The sequence below is a fragment of the Carassius carassius genome, chromosome 10, assembly GCF_963082965.1.
Source record: "Carassius carassius chromosome 10, fCarCar2.1, whole genome shotgun sequence".
Taxonomy (NCBI): domain Eukaryota; kingdom Metazoa; phylum Chordata; class Actinopteri; order Cypriniformes; family Cyprinidae; genus Carassius; species Carassius carassius.
Window position 1 is genome coordinate 4,976,804 of NC_081764.1, and position 9,428 is coordinate 4,986,231.

Below are 9,428 nucleotides of genomic sequence, written 5' to 3' on the forward strand. Positions count from 1 at the left end.
GTTGATAGAGAAAACTTCTGTGTGAACGTTGTGGACCTGTTGAAGGGATAACTATGATAAAATAGCTTTCTCCAGTGGCTGGTTGGGAAGTGAAAGACTTTGAGCATTTCTGCACTGCTGGTGCTTTTCCCATGTGGAGCAACATTCACATTCATCATTCATCTCACTTAACCTGTGTTTAAAGTGTTTAAAGCCCATCTTTGACAACTGTAAACATGCCTAGTTGTCCAGTTCTGTCTGTCTGTCATTTGTTGTCACAGCATATATTTGTATTTGTTCATAGTTTTGATGACTTTACTATGTCTAAAATGTGGAAAATAGTCATAATTAAAAATCAGTAGGTGTGTCCAAAGGTTTGACTGATAGTTTGCATATACAGAAGGAGAGAGAGAGCTTCCAGCTTCATTTTCCATGTGCTAATCAGTGTGACGTGCCAAATCTGCTGGGTTTACATAGACAAACCCTGTTGACCTGCTGTCCAAGCATGACCCTTCAAAGATGTCCTGCAGTACTAGTGAATTTATTATTGCATACTGCCAACTTATAACAACCTTAAAAAGCATTTGTTATATAAAGAACTGTGACTTACAAACTAGCAGCAACCAGGGACATCATTTGAAGCCTCCTGTGAAATGTGTGAGTGAGCGGTTGGAAGCTAAACAGATCCAAGATTACAGAATATTCTGGAATAGAGTATACATTATAAAATGTTAAATAAAATATAAAGGCCTAATAAAACAAAGTTGAGGCTGCAGAATGAGGAAAGATAGATATAACTGGAAGGTTTATATAGGAGCATGATGAACATGAACAGGCAACTACAGAATGTGTATTGCATTTAAAAGTTCATAAATGGAGAGTACAGTAATGTTAGAGAGGTTAACTGGGGCTATAAAGCAGACAAAACCCAGCAGTGTTTTTACCTCATCTGGACAGTTACAGAAAATAGAGGTTGTGACCAAGAGTAACTAGCAGGGATTTCACAAAAAGAGCAGCTGTGTAACCCAAATCCCTTTCCTAAACTGTTCAGGACACTGAGTATGGTTTTCTGTAATATTCCACATTACTGATTAAAGGTTTGGGGTCATGTTTAAACATTTGAAATATTATTAAAATTTAAAAGAGCTGGTTTTATTTGAATATATATATATATAAAACATTTTTTTTTCATTTTGTTTTTTCACGGAATTTAATTCTGTGATGGCAAAGCTGATTTTACTAGCCATTACTCTAGTTTTCTGTGTGAATAAAAGAAAATATATCATTGACCAAACTACAGTAAAACCTATCTACATAGGACACAGTAAACAGGATAACTGTTTAATGTTATAATTAAACACCAACCTGCTATTTGCAACACATTTTACTACTAATATGATTAAATGTCAGTGTGAAACTGTGAAAATTTTACATTTAATGGCAGAACGAAGCCATTCTATATCATCTTTACACAGACCAATAACCTAACAGTATTTACTTTTTTTTTTGTTAAAAAATGTACTCATCTGCCACAAAGATATGAATGAATTTTAATTTGAGGTCTGTTTTGCATGTGATTAATTAAATTAATTATTCAGCATATTAATTTAATTCAAAATTGAAATTGATTCCCATCCTAAGGTAAAATTATATAGTTTCTCCACTTCTTTCTCTTCTCACACACTTGTCTCTCCTCTCTCCTCCTTTTTTCCCGTCATTCAGTAACATTATCTTTTTGAGATTCTCCTCTCTGCTTTATTTTAAAGCTTATGCATACCCAAACCCTGATGGCCATCCTCACACACACACACACACACACACACACACACACACAGAGAGAGACCCCGGCAGCCACATTCATCATACTCTTTGGGCACATTCATCACATCCCCCAGAGTCCCCACAGTCCTCTTAGACACAGGCATGGGGTTAGCAAACATCTTCTGGAATTTAGGGCTGTGGTTGGGTTTTTAATGTTTTACAGTGAGTCTCTCGCAAGTTCACAATTCCCCGCAGTGCAGAGGAACTCAGAGAGAATGGAAGGAGAACGCATGTGTATACATAATAGGAATGACATGTGCTCAAGTGCAGAAAATCCCAAAGACTGTTTACAGGGTTTTCATACTTTGTGGCTGTGAGTGATGACATTTATTTGCCCTTGACTGAAGAGGAATCTCTTTGATTGTATTTGACCTGAGCACCTGATATTATTGAATATACCCTCATAGATAGCAGGACTATTAACAAAAACTTTTTTTTTTCATCTTCTAAAGAAGGCCAGAGTGGATAAAATACATAAAACGTATCCAAAATGAATGAATGAATGAATTAATACAGGTGTTTTGCACTATGCTCATTATATAACTTACCAAATCATAAAATGGTAACTCTTTACAATAAGGGTTTAGATGGTTAACATTATTTTTTATATGCTATAAATATAAAACAACAACTACAATACTACTACTAGTTGTAATTATTAAATTCATAATATCAATTTATAGAGCTTTAAATGTTAAACATTTATTAGCATGCTATATTTAGACAATATCATCAACCAAGATGATAAATGCTATAAAAGTATTGTTCATTTTTCTTGTGACTACATTTTAAAATTAATTTTTTAAATGTAAATGTACATACTTTCTGTTATATAGCTATGTTAAATATATTTATTAAATATTTATAATTTACATTTACTACATTTTCATCATTTTTGTGACTTGTGATTTAACTTCAAAATGTATACTTTTATGCAACATGCATTAACAACAACGTACATGGATTACTCATAAATACTATGATAATAATACTAAAGCATGTAATACTAAATAAATAAATAGTTTGATTTTACATCTTTACATGCATAAATATCCATAACATTTGCTTTTACTTAGCTCAAATGAGATATGTTGATATGAGCAGGAAAGAGTTGTATCGATGCAGCTAACAGTGCGCCACCTGCCGCGGCCTCAGCAGCCGAGAGCGGAGCGCGGTAGACATGTGTTCCTTAAACATTCCTTCCACAGCACTCATAAATCAGCATTATCCGGACACTCGGCTCCGCCAGCTGGATCTCTCGCTCAAATACAATGCTTTGTACTGACATTTTTACAGGAGAAACTTTATACGACAGTTAGTTTTGTGTTGGTGCATTTGAGCTGTGTTGTTTTTCTTAAAGTGAGCTCATGTATTAGTTTTGTAAACTTTTAGACACTTCTATTTAGACACTTTAAAATGAGAAGGGTTAAAGGTGATTGATGACATCCGAAAGACCGAAACGAATCATGTTACCAGAGCCAGACGAAACTCAACACACCTGCCACAGCCCATGAATCACCTTAAACGGTATAATGTCTCTATATGAACTTAAATTACTATCATTTTTATCACAATTTATAATCATTTAACGAACATTGAATGTTAGACATTAAATGACTAATTTTCCATAATATTTACTTAATTCAATGGCCTTAATCAGGAGGTTAAACATCAGTACACCAATTTTTTGGGGGAAACAATTTTTGCTCCTCAATTCTTCAAACACCTCAGTAATAACATTCTCAGTGTCCTTTGTTTTTTTTTGCTTGTCATAGGCTATTAGCTTTGATAAAACATCCATTACTCTTTTATGAGCTACTCTAGGTTTTTGGGCAGGAGCTGAGGAAACCTCAATCTCACATGCACTGTGTCCCATAAGCTCTCACCATGGGCCGGTGGGATCAAATATCAATGTGAAATTCCTCATCGCTTAGCTACCTGGCCTGTCTATTATTGGCCCACATGCCACAGAGGGGGCGCAGTAGTGGCATGATTATATAGGTGTTACAGACTGGATGGAATCTGAAGGCCAGAGGTTCAGACTATAAAGAATGTGAGGTTTTGTGTGTGTGTGAGAAAGAGAGACAAAGAAGGAAAAGAAAGGACACAGAGTTTTAGAAATGGTTGCACAGCCAGAACAGTGGCGCTCAACTGGTTTTACTTCAGGACCCAGAATTTACATCAGTCCTTTTTGGTTATAAAGTTAAATCAACATTGAAGTTTGTTCATTTTGAAAATGAAATGTATTCGGTTAAAAAGTATGAACATTGTTAAAATATGGCTAGCTGTGAAATAAGCAATATCCAATTAGTTAAAATTATGAGATTGAAAAAGTGGATTTAGTAACCTGGTAGGTTATTTAAAACACATTAGTTAACACTATTTCAGAAATCTGACCTTTTTATGCATATTGGACAAATCTTTTTAATGCAATTCAAATACATATATTTTAAATTGAGGCCTTTTTTGTTGAATATTGTTGACTAAAATGACAGACTGAAATAAAGAAATAAAGTCATGTACAGCAGAGAGACTATGTGCATTAAAATTTGCTAATTTTTATCACCCACTAACATTGAAGATCAAAGGAATAAAACTGCATGTGAACACACACACACACACACACACACACACACACTTCATTAACCACAGACATACCACTCTTAAAACATGCAGGCAAGTCAAGTGAAACAGTGTGTTCATCTACCAGATAAAACTTCCTCTATGTACTTAAATATCCATTCTCGTGTGTACACTGATGTGTGCTCAAAGACCCACACACACACACACACACACACACACACGCACACACACGTTTGAATTCCTCTCTAGAAGAGGAGTGTCAGAATAAGATATTAAGTTGTCTTGCCAAACACAACAGATGTTTTTTACGTGGCATGGAAACATCTGGGATTTCCATAATTTACAGTTCTGCTTGTTGTTCCTACATCTGAAAGGATCTCTCATCACTAGATTAATATACTTAGCAAACTTCAGTATAAAGTAGTTTGGTTAACATGATTTAGCATGATTATTTTATGTCTAATGACATATTCATTTTTGTCTCTATCATTGATACAAAGTGTTATTGGTATTTGTATTTTTGCTCTTTTTCTCTCCCTTTTTCTCTCTTCCTGTGTGTCTGTGCTTGATAGGCTAATGATGAATGCACTGTCCACATCCTGATTGGTGCATGTTTGCTGGCTTCCAGTACAATACCGCAGAGAGAGCATGGAGGAAGGAGGACGAGGAGAGACATCATTTTTTTGGACCCCCTTGATTGAGTTCAAATTAAAAGGCATCCAAGGCGTTTTCAAACTGAAATACGTTGTTAGTTGTGATTTTTGGGCCTGGAGTGCTATAAATCCTCAAAGTCTCTCCATTTATTGTTTGTTGTTCCCATTTACTCCTTGACCGAAATGGGAGGACGTAACAATTATAAACCAGTATAATACTTCAATTAAACTCAACGTTTTGAAGACACTAGGGAGCACAACTATTCAACATTGATATAATAATGTTTCCTGAGCAGCAAAATTTGCATATCAGAATGATTTCTGAAGGAACATGTGACACTGAAGAAAGCTGAAAATTTATATTTGCCATCACAGACGTGGTGAATAATTTTGTTCAGAAACCGAAATGTGTTAAATAATGCAGTTAAGAATGAGGGTTTTTACATACGCGTTTAAAATAAAAAGCTGAACTAAAAGAGAAACCACAACCACAAGTGTTTTTTATGTGACTTTGAGTTTTTTGTTTTCATCAGCAGCACTTCTCTGTGATTATAAAAATGTCTCTGAAGGAAAGTATGTGTGTAAACATCTGTTGAAGAGATATGGACTTCTGTGGCAGAGTATTTAAAACTGATTTCTGGGTGTTTTGTGAAGGGAGAAGTCAGACACACATGCACATATTTGATAGTGATTCATGAATTATTTAGCCATTGCATAGTTCACACAACTCTAGTCCATCAATTAATGTCTTGTGTAGAGATGATCTGAATGCAAGTAAATTTTCACACAATTGAATTTTTTTGGGGGGGGTGAACTATTCCTTTTCTTTGGATTTGCTTAACAGTCATCTTAAAGCCCTTTAAAAATTAAATCTCTATAAAATCACAACATCCTTTACTGCGTCCATTACTGCTATATAGAGAGGTCCCGTACACTATACACTATAAATGGTGTTCAACACCATTTCATTCTGTAAGGATGAGTTGAAAGGTTGTGAGGAGGAACAGACCATTAACTGCTCTTCTTGCTACACCGAGTCTGGAATCTTGGGAGTTCTACAGCTCTTGAAATCACATCAAGCAGAGAATTCTCCATTCTGGATCTGAACTTGGCTGAAAGGTCATGAGTTGTGAAGTTTTCTCTGTAAATCAAGGGCTTGAGATCACTTTTTATACATAGTACAGTATGTAGACAAACTTCAGAGAATCCTGGGATAGCGGGGGACTGAGGGTTTAAGGCACCTGTGGGTTTGTCTGCGGGAGACTCTTGAAACCAGTGCCTCCGAGATGACCCTCCCCCGCGTCTGAGCTGCACACGGCCTGTTTGATCCGTCTTTAGTTCCCACAGTCAACAGAAGAGCTGCTCTGCTTCTATGACCTAGATTATGGATAATGATTAACAGTTTGTTCTGCATATATCAGAAATACAGTAAAAAAAAAAAAAGAAAAAGAAAAAAAATTAGTAATAACAATTTGAAATGATTCAATTTTGATATATTTTTTTAAATATAATGTATTCCTGTGATGTCAAAGCTGAATATTCAGCATCATTACTCCAGTCTTCGGTGTCACATGATCCTTCAGAAATCATTCTAATACGCTGATTTGCTGCTCAAGAAAAATTTCTAATTATAATAAATGATGAAGACATCTGTGCTACTTAATATTTTTGAGAAAGCCATGATGTTTTTTTTTTTTTTTTTCAGGAATGAGCAGAAAGTTCAAAAGAAACATTTATCAATAATACATATATTTAGTAAAATTTTAAAGATCTTTACTGTCACCTTTGATCAATTTAATATGACATCCTTTCATTAAAAAATATCATATTATTTTGTGTATTACTATAACATTATATATCTTTTTAAAGATTTTCACTCATACTCAGGTCCCACAGGTTCATAGAAATATTTTTGTGGCTACACGCATGACCCAACATGAGCAACTCTCTTTTCACTTGTTCTTGCAATGCTGTTTTTATGATTATTCCTCCAACCATTTCCAGAAGGGGACCTCCACACAGGAGAGGTAAACCTATCCAACAAGGGAAGCCTTTCTTTTAAACGATCACTAAATCTTGAACGTAATTCTATTCCCAAAAATTCTCTGTCCCATATCATTGAAGAGCATCCCTGCGGTAAGGATCTGATTGTAAATAATTATGTGCATTACATGCTGTTACACTCGGTTGTTATTTCTATACAGCACAGAGAATTGTAAACCGGCTGTTTGTCATAAATTCAAAAAGAAAGCGAGATAAAAAAAAGTTACAGATGGAACTTCATGATCTCCGAGAAGAGGGAGTGCTTTAAAAATCATATATCACAAAGTGATAGACATAGAATGTGTATAGTTGTAAATGGTAGCAGAGAGACATTTTAACAAGGAAGGGATGGAGATGATGGCTTGCACTGGTGAGCATGTTGGATCGATTACTATGAAGATAGAATGGCACCATAACCAACATGCAGTAGATGCCTCTATTTGTCAGCATCTTTAAATCAGGCCAATGTAACCATCATAAAGATCAATGGTCTCTCTGTATAGATGACTCTCACTAAACCTGCCCAGAACATATCTGGCTCATATTTCACCCTAAAATCAAAGGAAAAAGAAAAAAAAAATACATTATATCTTAAAATAAGAATGTTTTATTGTATATGACGCTGAATTAACCAGTTGTTACATAAAAAAATCTAATTCTAAATGTAAATCTGATTTCAAAAGATAAATGTTTGTGTATGTGTGTGAATATTAATGGCAAAAAGTGTCCCAGTTTACCTGAATTCACCTATATATTTGATTTGCATTTATAGTGTAAAAATGTGAAAACCCTGTCTCGATTGATGTACAGAAAATTGTATGGCCACAGTAGGCTGAACAAGAAGCTGCTTTGACTTTACAGTTTGTATTTGAAGATTTCATCATGTAATAAAAAATAAAAAAAGTAAGTAAAAGTACAGGCGTCAAAATGTCTTTGATATAGATTCGATGTTTGCTGGTGCATGATGACATCCTTCCTCTGAAAGGTGGATGCTTGTAGCGTCAGCTGTCCTTGATCCTCTCTGTGAGTACCCCTCCATTGTCGTACTTTGCCAAGCACGTGTCGGCAGGTATGAAATGAGAGCGGCGTTTCACGTGTTGCTGGAGGACTCCCAAACAGGCCGTTTACCTTCCATGACCACCCAGCCTCAACCTTTTCCTCTCTCTCACAACTGCAGTTTTTTACTCTGTAGCAAGCATCAATAATTATATGTTGCTTGCAAACAAAATATTTACCAGAAAATACACAGCTCCTTTTGAATAGCTGTCAGTGAAGAAATATGTAGATGTAAATCTGTCATCTACCAGCAGCGGCTAAATGTTGAAGTTAACCAAACCATTGAAGGCGCACAGCAATTAGCCACACTTAATTATGGTTCTGTCTGTGACCTCTTCCATCTCCCAGCTCCCCTTCCACCAGCCTTTTGGCTCCCATATAATTTGTTCAATTAAAACCAACACACTGCTAGAGGAACACCAGAGTCATGGGACATTTCTGTTTCCACAGATACATTTCTGTTAGTAATTAAAGAAACATTCTTAACATGAGCAGCATGGTTGTTCACAATCACTAACACAACTTACTTACCCATGTAAATATCCCATGTTTGTTAACCCTGGGTGGGCAAAAAAATAATACATTATCTGGCCTTGTGCTTTAGGAGATTCAAGGATATTAAATTACATGTATAATTTAGAATAAACACACACACACACACACACACAAACATACAGTAATATCTATGGTGTCACAATCTGTAGGGCTCATGTTACAGGCCACATAGAATTCCTGCTTCATTCTGGCTCTTAGGATAAGTGGGAATGAAGTTATGTCAACAGACGTGTCTTCAACAGACATCTGACAACACATACATGGCACAAAAAGAGTCAATGGGAATTCTGGAAAAGGAAACAACTTCATGACCATGCCTAAATCAAGAAGGTCCATGACACCTGGAAAAAGCTGTCTGTTAGCATTCATATTTATCTCAAAGGCAGCTGCTCGGCTGACACAGGACATTCAGAAATATGCAGTTTAAAAATCAAGATTGCCCATATCTGAGCTGTAATGTCACAGGCAGCAGACACAGAAGAATAGTCAGTTTCACACATTCTAAGAATGGTTCACTATTAAAAGATCTACTAGATCAATGGAAAGCTTATTAATTCAGCTTTCAGATGATGTATACATCTCAATTTCGAAAAATGTTACATATATGCAATTTCTTTTCAGTTTCAATTGGGAAAAAAGACTTGCTGCTAAATTTGTGGAAGCTATGGTACACTACCATTAAAAAGTTTGAGGTAAGTATTATTATTATTTTTTAATTCAGCAGTGGTTCGTTGAATT